The sequence below is a fragment of the Carlito syrichta genome, unplaced genomic scaffold (genome assembly GCF_000164805.1).
Source record: "Carlito syrichta isolate Samal-C Ts95f unplaced genomic scaffold, Tarsius_syrichta-2.0.1 Scaffold314854, whole genome shotgun sequence".
In the NCBI taxonomy this organism is placed as follows: Eukaryota; Metazoa; Chordata; class Mammalia; order Primates; family Tarsiidae; genus Carlito; species Carlito syrichta.
In genome coordinates, this window is record NW_007258950.1 from 283,202 (window position 1) to 305,167 (window position 21,966).

The 21,966-nt window shown below is 38.2% G+C and overlaps 1 protein-coding gene across 1 annotated transcript in view; it reads left to right on the top strand.

The window, feature by feature from the left end:
- LOC103274681 (peroxisomal multifunctional enzyme type 2-like) overlaps positions 1-21,966 on the top strand; it is a 52,114-nt gene that overhangs the window by 4,072 nt on the left and 26,076 nt on the right. The gene's annotated exons all lie outside the window — the stretch shown is intronic.

Sequence of the window (21,966 nt, forward strand, 5' to 3'; positions counted from 1 at the left end):
GGGGGGGGGGGGGGGGGGGGGGGGGCGTATGTTATAGGCAGGTGTTATTACTCAGTATTTATTGGCATCTTTCCTGAGATAGAACTGTTGACCCACAATGACCTCCTAATTTAAGCTTTTCTACATCTTATTAGGAAATACAGAAAGACAAATTTTCCTCAGTTTGCTTATGGAGGCATATATAACAAAAGAATAATCTAGCAACTAAGTTTTCTAAACAAAGAAGGCCTAAGCAGGGCATTTGATGTTATCTTCTTCCTCCTTGTGGATGTGTAACTTATCTTTTCTTGAAGAGACACAGACATTTTGGATGTTCCTTGTTTAAAGTTATAGCCACTATCTGCTAATCTACTTTACTTCTCATGGCAAGGAAAAAATTTGACATTGTATTATTTGGACAGGGGTGTGTATTTCAGGCTCTCTTTGCCAGATATTCCAAGACTATTCCATGTTGCAGCCTAAAGACACATGCTATTACTGTTTTTTTCTTTTATTTCTGTTTTTATGTTGCTATTTAGTTCTTAATATTTTTACCTTATAACTTTTAACTTATTTATATTTTTTTCGACTCAATTTCAATTTGTCTTTTGTATCTTCTAGAGAACCTAGAATATTGCCTTGTGCAAAGCAAAGAAGGTACTTTGTTCATTGGTTCTTTTATTGTTGATATGGCCTTTTTTTGAGGAGTGGATGGTGTGTCTGAGATTGATTTAATAATTTTTTTTTTTTTTTTTTTTGAGTTGGAGTCTCACTGTCGCCCAGACTGGAGTGCAGTGGCATGCTCCCGGCCACCGCAGCCTCGACCTGCTGGGCTCCAGCGATCCTTCCGCCTCAGCCTTCCAAGTAGCTGGAACTACAGGCATGCGCTACCACGCCCGGCTAGTTTTTGATTTATTGTAGAGACGAGGTCTCGCCAAGTTGCCCTGACGGGTCTTGAACCCGCAGGCTCAGGCAATTCACTCACCTCGGCCTCCCAAAGTGCGGTATTATAGGCTGCGCCACCGAGCCCGGCTTGGTTTAATACATTTTTATTTTTTTGTTTTGACTAAGATATAAGCTTGGTTTATAAACTTGTTTTATAAAAAATTTTATAACAGTGTATGTTCATGTGGATCAGTTTTCCTTTATTTCCCTATTAGCTCTGAAATTGTTAAAAATCACATAAGAAGTGTTTGGATGCTAAGAAAAAGATAAAATAAACAGGGACTGTGTATCTGTTTATTCTGTCATTGCATTATTACTGTAGAGATGATATTGCATCAAGTCCTGTTGAAAGTCCAAGAAGGCAGAAGAAAAATATTTGCTAAACATAGCTGAAGAGCCAGATTTAGTTTAGTGGCAAAGGGGAGAATTCAGTTTGTTAAAGTGCATGATGTTTGACCATGTTTTCTGCCCCCTTTTAGTCTGTGTTCTACTTTTTTTTAGCCTACCAGTGGGTTGTGTTCTTCCCTGAGAACCACTGTCTTCTTCTTAAGCTTTTTTTCATGTACACACAGTCACCTTTATTTCCTGTTGCATCACATGTACTAAGATTTTTCCTCTATTCAATTTTTTTCTGTCCAGCATAATTTTTACTTGAGAAAACAAAAAAATAGTAAAGAGGAATAAGCAAACCTAGGATGTTATGATGACATCAAAGTATCTTATTTTTTTGAAAAATAACCAGTTAGATAATTCTGTGACTAGCCTAGAGGTCAATATGAAGTAAGACCTTAAAAAATAAAGTGGCTTATTTTTTGTATGTCATCTTTTGCTAGGTTATACTGGTTTTGCAAACAACCTCTAAATCTCAGTGATTGCAACAGTAAAGAATTTTTGTGTGTTTATGTGACCTTTCAGCTTCTGGCCACCTGTAGCTTTGCTCATTGTGTTTTCCTAATTTAGGATCCCAGCTGAAGGAGAGGGTCCAGTCTGGGACATTGCTATTATTGGGGCAGAGGGAAAACAACAATGAATCTACTTGGTGGCTCTTAAAGCTTCTTTTCAAAAGCGGCATGCTACTTCCACTCACATTTTATTGACCAAAGGAAATTACTTGGCCAAGCCCAAAGCTAAGGGCATCATTTAAGGTTTTCTCTAATTTTGTATTAATATTATTATATTTCATAATATATTCTTTTACATATATGGAATATTTATATTTGGGTATAAGAACTGCAAAGTCTTAGGCTGATATTGTAAAGAGGGACATTTGCTTCTGTATACATTACATCTTTAAGAAATGTTTGTACATATCTTAAGTAGGATATTAGGAGTTCAGTAGTTTCAAATTTTCCTCAGTAGGTGAACCATACCCAGTTTATCTTGAGTACATGAACATGAGAAAGACTAAAGTGTTCCAGCAAGAAGAACCCCTTCTTAGTAAGAAAGGCAGTTACTCAGTTACTCTTGAATTGAAGTAGCACTTTCGGGTAAATTAAATTACAGTCCTTTAAGTAAGATTGATGTGACTTCTGTGCTACAGTTACATAATAATGGTAAAGCTGAGTCTTTGGTTCCAGTAGGCTGATGCCACAGCCTGTTTTTTTAACCACTATGTGATCTTAATAGCTGGAAGATGAACTTTAGTGGGGAAAATACATTGCCCTTGAAATCAGGTTAGGCTTGAAATCCTGGGTCTGCTGCCTAATTAGATGACCTCTCTGTCTGTAGCTACTTCACCTAACTTCTAGACCTTTAAAGACCTTTGTAAAGGGAAGAGAAGGGAGCAAGTATCAGTGTCTGCTTACAAGGCACTCTGCTCAAGAACTGGATATATAAAAGTGAACCTGAGATCTCGTTCACTCAGGGGACATCCCAGCCCCCTTATATAAAACGTGTTTTTCCTATATATTTTTTTTTTTTTGAGGACAGAGCGCTACTTATTAGGTTGTGAGTCTTGGTTTTGCCTTTACTGATGTACAAAAGGTCATGAAAGTATAACTGAAGGAAATGGGTCAGACGAGCCTAAACATAAGACTTTCTAGCTGCGGGACCCCAGGGAGGTTTGCGGGACCCCAGGGAGGCAGCCAAGCCGCTCATGCCAATGAGATGCAACCCAGAGCCCTTCCACCAGGGACACGCGCTCTGTTGGCCACTCTCCCCATACACTGATAGCTGCCTCGTCTCCTATAGATTTTTAAAGAAAAGGGACTGTGTCTTATCCATTTTCTGTTGCTTATAACAGAATACCTGAAACTGGGTAATTTATTTTAAAAAAGGAATTCATTTTTTGTAGGTATGGAGACTGAGAAGTCCAAGGTTGGGGGGCCACAACTGGTGAGGACTTTCTTGCTGTTGGGGGCTCTGCAGAGTCCCAAGGTGGCACAGGGCCTCACATGGCAAGGGGCTGAGCATGCTAGCTTGGTTGTTTCTTCTTCTTATAAAGCCACCAATCTCAATCCTATGATAACCCACTAATCTATCAAGCTATTAATTCATAAATGGATTAATCTATCAATTCATAAATGGATTAATCTATCAATCCATGAAATGGATTAATCTATCAATCCATGAAATGGATTAATCTATCAATCCATGAAATGGATTAATCTATCAATCCATGAAATGGATTAATTCATCTATTAGGGCAGAATCATGACTCAATCGCCTCTTTTTCTTTTCTTTTTTTAAAGTTTTAAAACAAAGTTTATTCGAGAAAGATGAAGGGAAAGATGACATGCCAGAACTGGCATGGGTGAGAGAAACTGCCTCAAGCACCTTTTCAAGGCCCTAGCTCTCAGTACAAAAACACTGGGGATTAAATTTCGACGTGAGTGTTGGAGGAGATGAATATTTAAACCATAGCAGACTGCTTTAGGCACAGGTATGGTCTCTGCAAGTGTAAGCATAGTGTTTGCTTAATAATCAAGACTATATGCTGATTGAGTGACTAAGTTAAACTTATATAGCACAAAGAGAAAGGTCACATGAAGGCACTTGTAAATTCCAGCTTATAATGAATGATCCATACATACAATACCCATGTCTCCCCAGATGTCTCCATGACTATCACCAACCCAGGTTGTGGGGGGGAAGCTCTGAATAGCGTTATAAGAGCTCTTAGCTATTTATCATTTTTAAAGCCCAGTTTGAAATAACTGAATAAAGTTAATAGACTTAACATCAAATAGATACATTTATTCATCCAACAAGTATTTATTGAGCACCTATTATGTAACAATAGGTGTGCTGGGGGAATATAGTGGAAATGAAACAGGGACCCTACTTTCATAGTTGGGGGCAGTGGAGGGAGAGATAATAAATACATATGTAAAAATATAATAGGTTCTGGAGGGTGCTATGGAGAAAAAGGGACAGAAAATGCTGAAAGAAGACTTTTAAGGAGACACCTGCAAGAAGTGAGAGAGTTTGCCTTGAGGAGATCTGGGGCCCAGGGGAAAGCAGTTGGTGCTGAGGTTCTGAGGCAGGAGCAGGCTTGGTGTGCTTCAGGTTTACCAAGGGGGCCAGTGTGGCTGGAGAGAGCATGGTCATTGAGGGGAGCAAAAGTGAGAAATGAGGGCAGAGAGGTTGCAGGAGGTCAGATCACAGAGGACCATTTAGTTCAGAGTAAGGACTGGCCTTTTACCGTGAGATGGGGAGCCATTAAGGAGTGTGAAAGAGAAGGGCAGCGTGACCTGTTTTAAGTGTGAAATGATCATTTTCATTGCCATTTGGAGACTAGAAATTGTAGGGGAGCAAGATTGGAAGTGGAGGAGGAAGATGGACACATTGGGGTTTATTATACTATTAATTCTTTCTGTGTATGCTTTGTAATTTTCCATTAAAAAATGAGTGGAAGCAGAGAAACCAGTCAGAAGCTTTTGCAGTAATCTACATAAGAGATGGTGGAAGTTTAGGCACGGTGGTGGGGATGGAAGTGGTACAAATAAGTTAAATTCTGGATGTATTTTGAAGGGAGATATAGCAGGATTCTTTGGTGGTTTATATGTGGCTTGTAAGGGAAAGAGAGGTCAAGGTAATTCTAAGGTTTTTTCAGTTGAACATCTGGAAGGATAAAGTGACCATTTACTGAGATAGGAAAGACTGAAGGAGGAGGAGATTGGTAGAGGAGACAATCCAGTTAGACTTTCAGCTGGAGACATTAAGTGGGCAATGGGATATAGAACTTTGCATTTGAAAGCCGAGGCTACATATGTGAATCTGAGTATTTCCAGTTTGTAGATGGCACTTAAAGCCAGGATTCTGAGTCAGACTACTTAGGCAGTGAGTACAAACAGAAGAGGTGGGAGGGCTGGACTCTGGATGATCCAGTCTCTCATTTTCAGTTTTCTTCTCCCTTTAAAGATACATTTAATGCCTTTTTCTTATTGAGGCAAAATCAGTTAAAGGGACCTAATTCAAGATACTGCTCTGTAAGCTACTGCTGTATTATGAAGTCTTTCAAATATTTAGATACATTTATGGCCATTCTGGAATAGATTCCTGATGAACTAAGGTGATTGTATCTTTCTACCAGAGAAAATTGTGTGACAACCTTGTGTTTTACTCTGTTTCCTTGGCTGTCAGGAAGCTTATGGGTCAACCTGACACTGTCCCCGACTAGAGTAAGTATCGTTAGCCTGTGTTTCCAGTATGGTTATCTTTCCCTGGCATAACATTTGTTAATTTTTCCCATCTTTAATAGTCCAGTTGCATTTGCATCTTATCTTTATATCACTTCAAGTATTTTCTGGTAGTAGTCAGGACAGAAACTATTTATAATACAGGAAAAAATTCCCATTGGGCCTAAACCTCTACAATCAATGCAAGATTTTAAAAAAATTTATTTTTATTTATTTTATTTTAAGGATGTGGGGTACAATTCAGGGTTAGATATACAAGTGGTCATTGTACAGGTAAAGTTGGGGCCTCACTTTAGTCCCTACTTCTCCTGGTTTGAGGTCAAGTACCCTTATTGATGGAGTGTGCTCCCACTGACGCCTGGCAGTTTCCCACTACTGCCAATCGCTTTTTTATAGTATTATGATAATTGTTCTGGATCCGCTTGTTGAGTGAGAACATGTGGTACTAAGTTCTTTGTTTCTGTGATAGACCATTGAGTATTATAGACTCTAAATCCATCCAAGTTGCTGTGAAGTTCATAATTTTATCCTTTTTTATGACTGTGTAATATTCCATCATGTATATGTACCACATTTTAAAAATCTAGTCCACTTTTGAAGGACAGCACAGTTGGTTCCATGTTTTTGCTGTTGTGAATAATGCTGCAATAAATATGCAGGTATCTTTTTCACAGAGTGATTTGAGTTCCTCTGGGTATATTCCCAGGAGGGAGATTGCTTGGTCATGTAAAGGGTCAATTTCTAGATCTTTTAGGAATTGCCGTAGATAAAACACTGTTTTCCACAGAGGTTGTACTAGTTTACACTCCTACCAACAGTGTAGAAGTGTTCCCTTTTCCCTGCATCCTCTCCAGCATCTGTTGTTTTTTGAGTTATTGATGATGGTGGTATCTCAGTGTGGTTTTAATTTGCATTTCTTTGATAATTAGTGAGGCTGAACATTTTTTCGGTATCTGTTGGCTGCTCATATGTCTTCTTTTGAGAAGTGCCTATGCATATTTTTTGTCCACTTTTTATTATTTTGTTTTGTTTTGTGTGTGATTTAAAAATTTTTTAAATTTCTATTTTATTTATTTATTTTTATTTTAATTTTTTACTTTTTTTGAGTTGGAGTCTCACTCTGTCACTCAGACTGGAGTGCAGTGGCCGCTCCCAGCCCCTGCAGCCTCGGCCTGCTGGGCTCCGGCGATCCTTCCGCCTCAGCCTTCCGAGTAGCCGGAATTACAGGCATGCGCTACCACGCCCGACTGATTTTTTGATTTATTGTAGAGATGAGGTCTCGCTGCCCAGGCGGGTCTCGAACCCGCAGGCATAGGCAATCCACTCACCTCAGCCTCCCAAAGGCGCGGGATTACAGTCTGAGCCATCGAGCCCTGCTTAATTTCTATTTTAAACATGTGGGGTACATTCAGGGTTAGGTATACAAATGTTCATTATGCAGGTACCCTTGTTGATGAGGCGTGCCCCTCCCTCCCCTGGCAGTTTCCCACAACTGCCAATCCCACCCCCTTCCCATGGCAGTTTCTCACTACTGCAAATCCCTTTCTCATAGTATTATGATAATTGTTCAAGGTCTGCTTATGAGTGAGAACATATGGTACTCTGTTCTTTGTTTCTGTGATAGATCACAGAGTATGATGGACTCTAAATCTATCCAAGTTGCTGTGAAGTCCATATGTTTGTCCTTCTTTATGACTGCATAATATTCCATTGTGTATATGTACCACTTTTTTTTATCCAGTCCAGTTTTGATGGGCAGCATAGTTGGTTCCATGTTTTTGCTATTGTGAATAGAGCTGCAACAAACATGCGTGTGAAGGTATCTTTTTTTGTAGACTGATTTGAGTTCCTCTGGGTATATTCCCAATAGGGGGATTGCTGAGTCATATGGAAGGTCAATTTCTAGTTCTTTCAGAAATTGCCACACTGTCTTTCAAAGAGGTTGCACTAATTTGCATTCCCACTAGCAGGATAGAAGTGTTCCTTTTTCTCCGCATCCTTGCCAGCATCTGTTGTTGTTTGTATTATTAATGATGGCCATTCCTACTGGTGTTAGGTGGTATCTCATGTGGTTTTGTTTGCATTTCTCTGATGATGAGTGAGGCTGAGCACTTTTTCATTTGTCTGTTGGCTGCCCGTGTATCTTCTTTTGAGATGTATCTATTCATGTCTTTTGTTCACTTTTTAATTGGGCTGTTTTTTTTTATCTTTTCGGCACATTAAGTATCTTGTAGATCCTAGATGTTAGGCCTTTGTCAGATGCACAGTTGGCAAATATTTTTTCCCATTCTGTGGGCTGTCTCCCTGCCCTCTTGATGATTTCTTTTACTTTGCAGAAACTTTTCAGTTTGATGATGTCCTACTTGCCTATCTTATCTCTTATGGCATGGGCATTTGGGGTTTTGATCAGGAATTGGTTGCTTATTCCAGTTTCTATAAGAGTGTCTCCTGCTTTTCCTAAGGCTCTTATGATTTGAGGTTTTATGTTTAAGTCTTTGATCCATTTAGAGTTGATTTTTGTGTATGTGTATGTTTGAATCATCTGCATGTAGTCAGCCAGTTTTCCCAGCACCATTTACTGTATAAGTTCTCCTCTCCCCAATGACTGTTAGTGGAGACTTTGTCGAAGATGGATTGGTTGAGAGATTGAGGTTTTTGCTTCTGGAATCTCTAACTTGTTCCATTGGCCTGTATGCCTGTTCTTGTATCAATACCAGGCTATTTTGATTATTGTAGACTTATAATAAAGCTTAAAGTCTGGAAGTGTGATACCTCCTGCTTTGTTTCTTTTGATGAGAATTGTTTTGGCTATTAGTGGTTGTTTTTGTTTCCATATGAATTTCTGTGTTGTTTCTAGGTCTGAGAAGAGTGATATTGATAATTTAATGGGTATTGTGTTTAATCAGTAGATTGCCTTGGGTAGGATGGATATATTGACAGTGTTCCTTCTGCCAGTCCATGAGCATGGAATATTTTTCAATTTGTTTGTGTTATCTTTGATTTCTTTGAACAGTGTTTTGTAGTTTTCATTGTAATTGTCTTTCACTTCTCTGGTTAAGATGCCAAAGTATTTCATTTTATGTGTGGCTAGGGTGAGTAGGGTTGTGCTTTTTATTTGGTTCTCTGTTTGTTATTGGTATATAAGAATATGACTGTCTTTTGCACATTGATTTTTGTTCCCTGAGACTTTGCCAAAGTCCTTTATCAGTGCAAGGAGGTTTTTTGACAGATTCTCTTGGATTTTCAAGGTATAAAATCATATCGTCAGCAAAGAGGGATAAATTGACTTCCTCTTTTCCTATTTGGATATCCCTGGTTTCCTTCTCTTGTCTGGTTGCTCTAGCCAGGATTTCCAACATTATGTTGATCAGTAGGGGTGAAAGTGGACAGCCTTGTCTTGTTCTGGTTTTCAGGGGAAATGCTTTCAATTTCTGTCCATTTAGCAATATGTTGACTATGGGTTTCTCGTGGATGACTCTTACTATTTTGAAGTGTGTTCCCTCTATGCCTAGTTGTTCAAGGGTTTTTATCAAGAAGGGATGCTGGATTTTATCGAAAGCTTTTTATGAGTCTGATATAATCATGTTATTTCTATTTTTACATCTGTTGATTATTTGATTACATTTATGGTCTTAATGAATGTTGAACCAGCTCTGCATCCTGGAGATTAAGCTTACTTAGTCATGGTGAATGATTTTTGAGATGTGTCATTGGATCCAATTTGCTAGAATCTTGTGTATTTTTGCATCTATGTTCATGAGGGATATTGGCCTGTAGCTCTCTTTGTTGGATCTTTAGGCAGTTTGGGTATCAGTGTGATGTTAGCTTCATAAAATGATTTGGGGAGAGTTCTATCTTTCTGGATTGCTTGGAATACTTTTAATTGGATTGGTATCAGCTCCTCCTTGTGTTTTGTAGAATTCCTCTGGAAAACCATCTGGTCCAGGACTTTCTTTTATGGGTAGTTTTCTTATGACAGAGTCAATTTCCTGGGTTGTTATTGACCTATTTAAGGTCTCAGTTTCTTCTTATTTCAAACTTGGGAGGTTGTGAGATATCAGAAAGTCCTCCATTTCATTTTGGTTTTTGAGTTTATTTCTATATAGGTGTGCATAGTAATCTCTGATAATTTTTTGTATTTCCTCAGGGTTCATTGTGATTTGATCTTTTGCATTTCTGATTGGGTTTATCTGGACTTTTTCTCTTTTTCTTGGTCAATCTGGCTAGGTGTCTGTCAATCTTGTTTATCCTTTCAATGAACCAACTTTTTGCTTTGTTGATTTTTTTCCTTTTTTTTTTTTTTTTTTGGTCTTGTATGACCTTATTTGGGCTTTTACTTTGGTGATCTGGATTATTCTGCTGAAGTTAGGGTTTTGGTGGTCTTGTCTTTCTAGGTTCTTTAGGGATTTGTTAGACTGTTAACTTGTGGTCTTTCCATTTTCCTGATGTGTGTTTGTAAAGAAATGAATTCCTCTCTCAGTACTGGTTTCATGGCATCCCAGAGGTCTTGGTAAGGTGTGTCTTTATTTTCATTTGTTTCCAGAAATCTTTTAATTTCTGCTTTGATTTCTGTGTTGACCCAGGAGTTGTTCAGCATCATGCTGTTTAGTGTCCATATATATGTTTGAGGGTTTTGAAGGAGCTTTGTTGATGTTGATATTTATTTTTAGTCTGAGAAGGTGCATGGCAGTATTTTGATCTTACGGAATTTGTTTATGCTTGATTTATGACTGAGGATGTAGTTGATCTTGCAGTACGTTCCATGTGGTAATTAGTAGAATGTATATAGCGTGGTTGTCGGGTGGAGTGTTCTGTTTATTAAGTCCATTTGGTCAAGCATCTAGTTGAGGTTCTGGATCTCCTTGTTGATTTTTTGCCTTGATGTTCTATCTAGGTTTGTTATTGGGGAGTTTAAGTCCCCAGCTATGATAGTGTTAGAGTCAATATCTTTTTTTAGTTTACCTAGAAGCTGCTTTATAAAAGTTGGTGCTCCTATGTTGGGTACATATATATTTAGGATGGATATTTATTGTGGATTAATTGATCTTTTATCATTATGTAGTGGCCTTCTGCATCTTTTAAATGTTTGATAGCTTAAAGAATATTAAGATTGTTTGATATTAAGATTGCAACTCCTGCTTTCTTTTGTGTTCTGTTCACCTGAAAATCTGTTTTCCATCCTCTAACTTTGAATCTGTGAATGTCTATTCTTGTGAGATGAGTCTCCTGGAGACAGCATATTGTTGTGTCATTTTTTAAAAAATCCAGTTTGCTGTTCTGTGTCTTTTCAGTGGTGCATTTAATCCATTCATGTTCAGGGTACTTATTGAGATGTGAGAGTTTATCCCTATCATGAAGTTCTTATAGCGTTTGTTTTTGTTTGTTTATTTGTTTGTTTTCTTTTGATTTTTGGGTTGATATATGTGTTTTCAATCTTTTTCCTGTATTCTTGGAAAGTGCATGGCCATTCTTTTTTTTTATTTTCCTTCTTCTGTGCTTAGTACTTTGTCAAGCATTTCTTGTAAAACTAGTCTTGAAGTAGCATAAACTCTTAGAAATTAAATGTCTGAGAAGGATTTTAATTCTCCATCGCTGATTAAGCTTAGCTTAGCTGGGTAGGAAATTCTTTGTTGGAATTGTTTATCTTTGAGAACTTTGAAGACTGGTCTCCCACTTCTAGCCTGTAGTATTTCTACAGGTAAGTCTGCTGCTATTCTAATTGGTCTTCCCCAGTAGGTAGTCTGACCTTTCTTTTTTCTGCTTTTAGGATTTTTTTCTTGTATACCTACTTTGTGTAAGCAAATTACCATGTGTTAGGAGTTGATCTTCTTACTTGATGTCTTGCAGGGGTTCTCTGAATCTCTTGTGTTTGAATGATCACATCTCTGATGACATAAGGGACGTTTTCTTTGATAATTTATTGGAATGTTTGTTCTAGGGTAGTCTCTGTCTCTCAATCTATCTCAGGAAATCCAATTAATGTAGGTTCAGCCTCTTGATATAATCGCACATCTCTTGGAGGCTTTGTTCTATCTTTTTAATCTTCTCTTCTATGTTTTTAGCAGTTTGGGTTAATTCCATATTTTGGTCCTCAAGCTCTGAGATTCTTTCTTCTGCTTGGTTAATTTTGCTTTCCATGCTTGTCAGTTTGTTATTTTTTTCTCTTACTATATTCTTTATTGCTGTCATCTTAGTTATGAACTCCTTCATTCTTTCCTCTTGTCTCTCCTCATTTCTTTTCATTCTCTCTATTAATATCTTGATATCTGGGTTTGTGGTTTGAGACCAGTCGTTCTGGGGACTCTTCATTGTTTGAGTTCTGAAGTCTGTATTCTCAGGTACTGTCTTCCCAGGAGTCTGGATGAGACCTGTGTTCTTCCTTTGGTTCTCCTTCATTTGTGATGGTTTTCCTCCCCCTTTTCCCCTTCTTTAATTCTGCTGCTCATTGATGGGAGGATAGCTTTCACTTTTGTTTGCTAAATCCCCTGTTGTTCCATATACAGATCTTCTGGAGTTGCTCAGTTTTGAAGCTGGCGTGGGATGGGGAGCTGTGCTTTTGCAGTTTGGAGATTTGATTTATATGTGATAGGGGAGCTGTGGTTCAGTAGCTAACTGTAGATCACATTTTCTTTGTGGAAAAGTGGGGCCCTGTGGAACCCACTTCTCTCCACCTCACAATCTGTCCATGTAGCGAGGACATGTATATGTCCTCTAAAAGCAAAATGAGATAAGAAAAAGGAAAAGAACAGCAAAGGAAATAGGGAGATGAAAGGAAGATGAAGAGAGAAAAGAAGAAGGAAAACAGACAAGCATACCAACTAAAGAATAAAGAAATAAAGAAAAAAAAACCTGATGATACACTCACCCTCAAAAATACCCATATACAAGCAGAAAAACAAACAAAAAAACCCAAAACAACCCAGAAAAACCCAACAACAAAACAAATACAAAAACATAAACAAAAACAACATTGCTACCACTTTGGCTACCTCCGAGGTAGGGAATGGGCTCAGTTCTCTAGTCCTTCCCTCCAGCTCTCAGCATAGGCCGAATAGGTTGCTCTCACTGTAGGCCAGACACCCCGTGGACTGCTAGGAGAAGAGGATGAATTAGATAGGACACACCCCAACTCCTCTGCTGCTGCTGCTGTTGCCACCACCGCCAAGTCTCCCACTTGGATCAGATGTGTCTGTGCCAAGTCCTGCGTGGGGATGGGGTATCCGTCTCTCCATGTCTGCTCCTGAAGTTTCCTCTCTGAGCCAGAGATGGTTGATCTCAGAGAGGTGTAGAGATCACCTCCAGATCTCAGGTTGGAGGCCAAACAGAGTTGGGCGGGCCAATGCAGGTCTCTGCCCATTTGGGGATAGAGAAAATGGCTGTGGTCAGCATTTCCTCAAGGCAGTGGGGCTGTGCTCCAGATTTCCTCCGCACGCCTTTTCCACAGTTCCCACTGCCAGTGCCCAGCCCCCTGCTGCAGGTGGTGGTGTGGGTCTTGTGTCAGGTCCTGAGGAGCAGCTGGCCTCTTGCTGTCTCCTCCCAAGAGACCTCCAAGATTGGCGGAGGATCATGTGCATCTGGGGCTCGATCTCAGAGCAGTGGTGGGTTGCAGCCACCTCCAGAGGGGAGCTTGGATGCTTGATCCAGAGTCTCCCCTCAGACAGACTTTGTCCACACACCTGTGCACCCCCACTCATGCAGACTGTCTTTATGGGCACTCGCCCTTGCAGACTCACACTCCCACCAGTTCGTAGCCATCTTGCTTTGCTCAATACGAGATTTTTAATGCTATTGTTTGCTATAGGAAGCTTTACCAAATGGGAGAAAAGACATCAGGTATGGAAAATAGGAATGTATGGGAGAACATCCAAGAAATGAGAGAGATTAGGGTAGGGACGAAGGTAAAAAATGACTTTTTGAGTCTGTGAGATTTGCATTTCTTAAAAGTATATATTAAAAAAAGGAGGTTGGGTGTAACTGTAATCCCAGTGACTTTGGAGACTAAGGTGGGAGGAGAGCTTAAGCCCAGGAATTTGAAACCAGCCTGGACAACTAGCAAGACCACATCTCTAGAAGAAATAAGAAAAGAACCCATTGTGGTGGTAACTACCTTGAGGCTAGGACTTCAAGGCTGTTGTAAGCTATAATCGTGCCATTGCATTCCAGCCTGGGCAACAGATCAATTAAAAGTAAAACTTTGTGAAAAAGGTAAATAATCTCTCCAAAAAAGAAAAACATTTATAATATAATATTACTTTCTTTTTTATACACACTTCTTGAATTTTACTCAGTACAAAGGACATTACAGTTGTTACCTTTGTACCTATTTATGACAGTTACTCCACTTTGTAGAATTGGAAGCAACATTTTATGTTGGAAACAATAATTTATAGATATGTCATTGATAATAGATAGATATGACTTTGTTGGTGACAAAGCCTTGGATTGAGTATATATATGCACATGAATATGTGTGTTATAAAGCACTCTTCAAATATAAAGCATTATAACATTGTTGCTCTTGGTAATAATAGTAAGTGGGAAGTTAGAAATTGGAACACTTTAGAAATAAGTTAGAAATATAAACAATTTCTCACAGTGACCTACAGCAAAAAGAAGGAAATCGGTAAGAAGGAAATCTTTGTGGTAAATTGAAGTGTCAAAGTGAAGCCAAAATTGAAGTGTCAAAGTGAAGCCAGGCTAGAAGTCATTTCAAAGTTAGGCTGTGGGTGGTAGTTAAATCCACTGCAGATTATGAGCAAAGGCCTGCCTCAGGAACGTTACCCTGCTGATAGCCTTGGGAGGTTAAGAGTGGAGGCAAAAGACCACTGAGGTGGCAACTGCAGTAATCTTGGAATGAAATGATAAAATAGAAAGGAAATGGAGATAGTTCTTCAAAAGAACTGGTAACTCCTCACTGTGTAAACTGTCTACTTCAGGAGTCCAAAGCATCCAGCACAGTGCTGGATACAGAATGGGGACATAATAAATATCTGAAGACTCCTGATATAATTGATGACAAGACCATGACTGGGTTGAAGGACAGAGAGGCAGAAGAAGAAAACCAGCTTCTGAGAATAAAGACTTGTGTAGCAAGTATTATTAAAGATAAATCCAGATTTTTAAATCTAGTTTTATAACAAAACACTGAGAAACAATGTACACCATACTCACAAGTAATATCGATGCTCACATGTGACCTTTGCTTCTCTCTCTTCATTTCAGTAAAGAAACTTATGATTTATATCACGTACAACAAATGATTAAATGCTTTGGTAAATAAAAGATACTTATAAATCTTTAAGAAAGACAGATACCCTAAATAAAATGTGAACTGAACAGGCAAAACAAGAATAAATATAAATGGCCAATTGCACATGAAAATAAGATATTACTTTACTGGTGCTCAAAGAAATGTAAACTGAGATAATGAACTACAGTTTTTTTACATTTTATTTTTTGTAGGTATAGGATCTGGCTACATTGCCCAGGAAGATTTGACCTGGGCTCAAGCAGTCCTCCCAATCTTGGCTTCCCAAAGTGCTGGGATTACAGTAGTGAGCCACTGTGCCTGACTGAACTGTAATATATACTCATTTTATTGTCAGACTGAAAAGAATGATAATAGCCAATATTGCAAGGATGTACAGGAACAAGCAGTCTCACAAACATGGGGTTTGCAGGGCTGACATAAAAATGCATGGATTTTGGTGTACATGGGGGGTGTTGGAACCAGTCCCCTGCATCTACTGAGGTACAACTATAATTATTCTTTCTCATTTTTTATTTCCATTTGAATGGAGTATCTTTATCCATTCTTTCAGTTTCAGTCTGTGTGTGTCTTTACAAGTTAATTGAGTTTCTTATAGGCAGCGTATAGTTGGATATTGTTTTAAAATCTGTTCATCCAATCTTTATCTTTTAATTGGGTAAGTTAATTCATTTACATTCAAGAAGATTGTTGATAGGTGAGAGCTTACTGCTGTTATTTTGTTAATTACTTTCTGGTTTGTTTTGTATCTCCTTTGTTCCTTTTATTTCCTTATTGTTGACCTCTCTGTAGTTTGGCGGTTTTCTGTAGTGATAAGATTTAATTCCTTTCTCTTTCTCATTTGTGTATGTGCTCTACCTGTGAATTTTAAACTTTCACATATTTTCATTATAGCAGCTTTCATCTTTTGCTTCTAGATGTAGGACTCCTTTAAGCATTTCTTGTAAGGCTGTTCTAGTGATGATGAAGTCTTTTAGTTATTGCTTGTCTGGGAAAGAGTTTATTTCTCCCTTTTCGAAGAATAGTTTTGCTGGATATAGTATTCTTGGTTGACAGTTATGTTCATTCAGCATTTTGAGTGTATTATCCCATTCCCTGGCTTGTAAAGTTTCTGGTGAGAAATCTGTTAGGCTAATGAATATTCCTTTATATGTGGTTTGATGCTTTTTTGAATTGGAGTATCACTCTGTCACCCAGACTGGAGTGCAGTGACCCCTCCCGGCCACCATAGCTTCGACCTACTGGGCTCCGGCGATCCTTCCACCTCAGCCTTCCAAGTAGCTGGAACTACAGGCATGCGCTGCCATGCCCAGCTAATTTTTTGATTTATTGTAGAGATGAGGTCTCGCCAAGTTGCCCAGGCAGGTCTCGACCCGCGGGCTCAGATCCACTCACCTCACCCTCGAATCCACTCACCTCGAATCCACTCACCTCGAATCCACTCACCTCAGCCTCCCAAATTGCGGGATTACAGGCTGAACCACTGAGCCCGGCTGATTTGATGCTTTTTAAAAACATTCTATGTCTTTTGACATTTTAATTTTAATGTGTTTTGAAGAAGATTTTTTTTTTCATTGAATCTGTTTGAAAACCTTTGAGCTTTCTGTATCTGGATATCAATATTGCTTCCAGAACCTGGGAATTTTTTAGCTATTATTTTATTAAATATGTTTTCTATGTCTTTTCCCATCTCTTCTGTTTCTTGAACTCTAAAAATGTGAAAATTTGTTTGCTTATGGTGTCCCATAGGTTTTTAAAATTCTTTTCTTGACTGGGTTATTTCTTTTTTGTTTTTTTTAATTCTTATTTTAAAGATGTGGCGTACAATTCAGGGTTAGGGATCCAAATTGTAATTATACAGGTAAAGTTTGGGCCTCACTTTTGACTGGATTATTTAAAAAGACCTGCCTTTAATTTCATAATTTTTTTTCTTATGCTTAATGTAGTCTATTGTTGAAGCTCTTGATTGTGTTTTTTAATTTCATTTATTGGAATTCTTAAGCCTTGTTTGGTTTTTTTTAATGACATTTATCTCTATTGTATTTCTTTTTTTTTTTTGAGTTGGAGTCTCACTCTGTTGCCCAGACTGGAGTGCAGTGGCCGCTTCCGGCCACTGCAGCCTCGACCTGTTGGGCTCCAGCGATCCTTCCGCCTCAGCCTTCCAAGTAGCTGGAATTACAGGCATGCGCTACCACGCCTGGCTGATTTTTTGATTTATTGTAGAGATGAGGTCTCACTGCCCAGGTGGATCTCGAACCCATGGGCTCAGGCAATCTACTCACCTCAGCCTCCCAAAGGCGCAGGATTACAGGCTGAGCCACTGAGCCCGGCTCTGTTGTATTTCTTATTCTGATAATGAATTGTTTTCCTAATTTTGTTGTATCATCTAATTTGCCTATTCTCTTGTATGTGAATGAATTTCCTAAAGTTTATTATGGATTTCCTTTCAGGCATTTCATAGATTTTCTTGTCTTTGAAGTTTGTTACTGGAGAATTATTGTGTTCCTATGGAGGTGTCGTGTTTTCTTTTTTTTTTTCATGTTTCTTGTGTTCCTACATTGATATCTGTGCATCTATTATAATAGTTGCTTCTTTCACTTTTATGAAGTAACTTTCATAGAGAACAGCTATTTTCTGAATATGTGTCGTATAGTAGTGGTTGAGTTGGTTGGGTGGTTTGGCTTAGCTTTTGCCTGGTCTCAGAAGTGTAATTTCTGTGTGATTTCTTTGGCTGTAGTCAACATTATCAGTATCTTTGTGGCCCTCAGTAGCCTCAACTTTGATGTTGTGGAGACACAGTGTTCCAGTTTTGCTGGAATGGGAATCACTTGGCAGATCTGTCCTTGGTCTCTGGTGAATGAGCATGATGCGTGGTAGCTTCTCTGTAGGGGAGGGGACAGGGTTATGCATGGTGTCAGGTATCTTGGTCTATGTGGGGAGCATGTGGTGCATGGTGACTGTTCCACTGGGTAGATCATGGTCATCTGAGGTGGCAGGTGCCAGGCAAGCTAGTCCTCAGTCTCTGGAGAGTGCATGTGTCAGCTCTTTTGGTCCTAGGGATAGCCTTCCCACTGTGCTTGACCATTTCTTTTTTGGATTGTAGGGCACTGCATGAGCTTAGATGCTGGGGTCATGGTTATACCACTGGGACTCCCTGGGGTCATGGTACTGTAACCTTCTGTGTAGGTGTGGAGTGATGAAAGTGAATGGTGCTCCAGGGATATGGAGATGCCTGGCTATTTGTTCCTAGGGCAGGTTGCACTCCAGCAGTGGCTCTGTTCCCACAATGGTGTCATGCTTTAGCAACTTGGGTCTTGGAGTATGAGGAGGACTCTGTGTGTTCCATTTCTGGAGCAATTCAACTGTGTGAACTCCAGGTTACTCCCTCTACTGTGTTCTGGGTCTGTGAGCCCTGTGGGGCTCATTTGTAGTTAGAATTTCAGACATTTGTGATGGTAATGGTCATTGTTGGGGATCTCCCACTTATCTTTTACCCACAATGGGGGAGTCCTTCTTGGCTTTGAGCTGATCAACTAGCTTGGTATTTAACTTCTCTCTCTAAGCTGCCATTGAGTTTCTGTGCCTCAGAGGGTTTTTGTCACTTCCTTGCTAAATTCTCATGTTTTCACTTAGACACAAGTACAGTTAATTATTATTTTGGCCTTCTTTGTGGAAGAGGCAGATATTGGTCATCTTTAGTCAGCCATCTTGATGGCATGTAACCGGTGTTTTTCTAGTTAAGGCTTTAATCCCTGTGATCTAGCTCTGGTTGATAGTGGGATGGCTGAATGGGTCAGTGTTGATTTAGTGGCCTTTAATGTAGAGATTTATTTTGGATAAATCTATTTTGATATTGTTTATCTGCACATCATTGATCTCAATAAATTCTTTATCCAACTTTCAATGCTTATTTGTTTGGTTGCACTTTGTAAAATTTCCACTTGGGGGTAGTGTTTCATTGCACAATTCTTTCTTCACTCAAATATCACATTTCCTAATTTGCTTTTGAACTTTTCTGTGCTTATTTAAGAAAGATTATAAAAGACTGTTAGCTATCTTAAATCTTGATTTTTTTTACTAGTTGTTTCCTGTCATTTGAATAATTGCATGGAAATGAACAATTAATGGGAATTCAGTCTTTTGAGAATCTTACCACTTTTTAAAATCTCTTGAGGGATAATATAAGTCTCTTTCTATTATTTTGTGTCTTCAAAGCATTTTTTATTTGCAGAAAGACTGATCATATTATATTATCTGAAAAAATGATATCCCAATCTGCATTTTGAAAAACTCATATCCTGTTAACAAAAAGTTAAGTGAAAATATATTTGTTTTAGTTGGTTTTAACTATAGCTAGGCATTGGCTTTTTCTCTGTATCATTCCATTACCTATTAACCACTTGGTGCCACTTTCAGGTCTCACTCCAATTTAAAAAAATTGTCATTCTTCAGAAGAGAAAAAAAATACTGTTTTTTTAAAAACAAAAATGTTAATCATGATTATTAAATTTTAGTATATAACATCATGCCATTTACTAATTAGTAATTTTTATTGTTGTAGTTCTCAAAATTTGTGCAATACTCTACAACGATGATCATTTCACAATTCAAATTTTTTGTCCCAAGTGTTTTTTCTTAAATTCTGTTTTTTCCAAGTTATTTGACATTGATTTATATATCTTTTCATTAGTTTTTCCATGTTATTTTGTAATTGTTGCCTTAAATGATTATATAAATTAACCTTGTTATTTGTCCCTATTATCTAGTTATACTAACCTTGATATGTACTTTATACTAAAATCTGTGTATTACTGTGGGCATCATGGACTTTCATTGGATTATATACTCTTTGATGGCAAGTACCATTCTTATTCATTTGTGTGCCCTCCATAGATTTTCTTGCAAATAGTAAATACTCAATTAATGTTTGTAACAATATGGGGGGTCCAAAAAACCCCATAATTTATTTATAAAAAAATTATGTATTTATTCTTACATGTTTAAACTTTAGTCACCTGCGAAGTACTCTCTGTTTGATGCAATACACCTACTGAGGCACTTTTTCCACTCCTCAAAACAGTTTTTGAATTCATCAGTTTTAATGCCTTTTAGTGCTTCTGCCATTTTTAAATTTCATCTCTTCCACTTGACCAAACGTTACCCTCTGAAGACTTTTTTTCATCCAGGGAAACAAACAAACAAACAGAATCTTTAGTGGCGAGATCAGATGAATAAGGAGGGTAGGGTCCAGGGTCATGCTGTTTTGGCCCAAAACTTCTGAAAACTCAGTGTGGTATGGGCAGGTTGTTCGTGTAAACCACTCATTATAAAATGGGCAAACGTGTTGAAAGAATCTAAAAAAAAAAAAAAAATTTCTTTTCACTGAATCCTAATGTAGCTTCTCATAGCAATGCTGGCTGGTATGCTGATGCTGATAGGATCCTAGAAATTCTTACCTAGTGGAAGAAACCTATGTTACAAGGAGCCCATCCTCCAAAAAATAATTCTGGTTTATTTTGTTTCCCCCATTGTATCCCATTGGATGTAGGGAGATGCTGTGTTTAAGTGTGTTCAGTTGTTAAACATATAAAGATGAAGTCTTGTTATAAGTTAGTGACTAAACACATACTAGTTTTGTATGTAATTTTAATAAATGATTTTTATTTTTCATTTTAGACCTGACATAGTATGTCTTCTGAAAAGTTAAAAGTGTGCTTCTCTGTCTGATATTTTAAGATTGTGCTTGTTCTTCTTCACCATTTCTGTAAATAAAGGCTTTTGTGACATGGAGAAGATATTTCACATTGTGTTTAATCTTTTTTTTTTTTTTTAAAGTTTTATTATGGTAAGAACACTTAACATGAGATTACCTTCAACAAAATTTTAAGTGTACAATACAATATTGTTATAAGCACTTTGTTGTACTGCAAATTTCTAGAATTTATTCATCTTGCATAATTGAAACTTTATACTTATTGGTTAACAACTCCCATTTCTAGCCCCTCCCTAGTCCCTGGCAACCATTGTTCTGTTAGGTTGATACATAAGTCTGTAGTGTTTGTTTTTGGCATGACAACACTGCAGTGCTGAGAGTTTGTTTTTCGTTTGTCATTTGGCGTGACAATGTGCTTGTGAATATGCCTTGCGTATTGGAGATTTGAGAAAGTTAATGCCATTTATGGGCTAAAGAAGATGAAGTGTCAAGTGGAAGAACTTGAACACTTCTGACATATTCTTCTGTTTGAGTTTAACAGAGGAATAAAGGCAGTGAAGATGGCTTCAAACATTTGTGCTATGTATGGGGAAAATGCAAGGCAAGAAAGCAAGGCAAGAAAATAGTTTTGTTGTTTCAAAGAGGGCCACTTTGTCCTAAGTGATTCTCCATGTCAGGAAGACCATCGGGCTTTGATGAAGACCACTTAAATGCTTTAGGACATGATGATCCGTGTCAGTCTGCCTGAGAATTGGCAAATGTGGTGAACTATGACAAATCAACGATCATGTGACATTTACATTTCATGGGCAAGCAAAAATGCTATGAATGTTTGCATCAAGCCAATATTTTCTGATTCTATGAGTTGACAGTTTAAAAACCTCAGATAAGTGGAATCTCAGATAAGTGGAACCTCAGATAAGTGCAGTATTGTCCTTCTGTGACTGACTTAGTTCAGGCATCATAATGTTTCAGGGTCCATACATGTCACATATTGCAGGCTTTTCTCCTTTTAAAATGCTTATTGAGTAATGTTCCATTGAATGTACATACCACATTTTATTTATCCACTTATCTGTCGATGGACATCTAGGTTGTTTTTACATTTTGGCTATGATGAATAGTGTTGCAATGAACATTGGGGTGATAATATCTTTTGTTATTTGAAGAGAATTTCAATTCTTTTTTTCCTCCTGATTTCTACTCTTTTGGATAAAGCGCCAGAAGTGAGATTGCTGGGTCATATGGAGTTTTTTTTTTTTTTTTAAGCTTCTTGAGAAAACTTCATACTGTTTTTTTGTGTATTTAATCTTAAAATGATTTCCACATTTTAATTTTCTTCCTTTTTTTGCTGAAAAGGAGGTTGAAGCCGGGCTCGGTGGCTCAGCCTGTAATCCCACGCTTTGGGAGGCTGAGGTGAG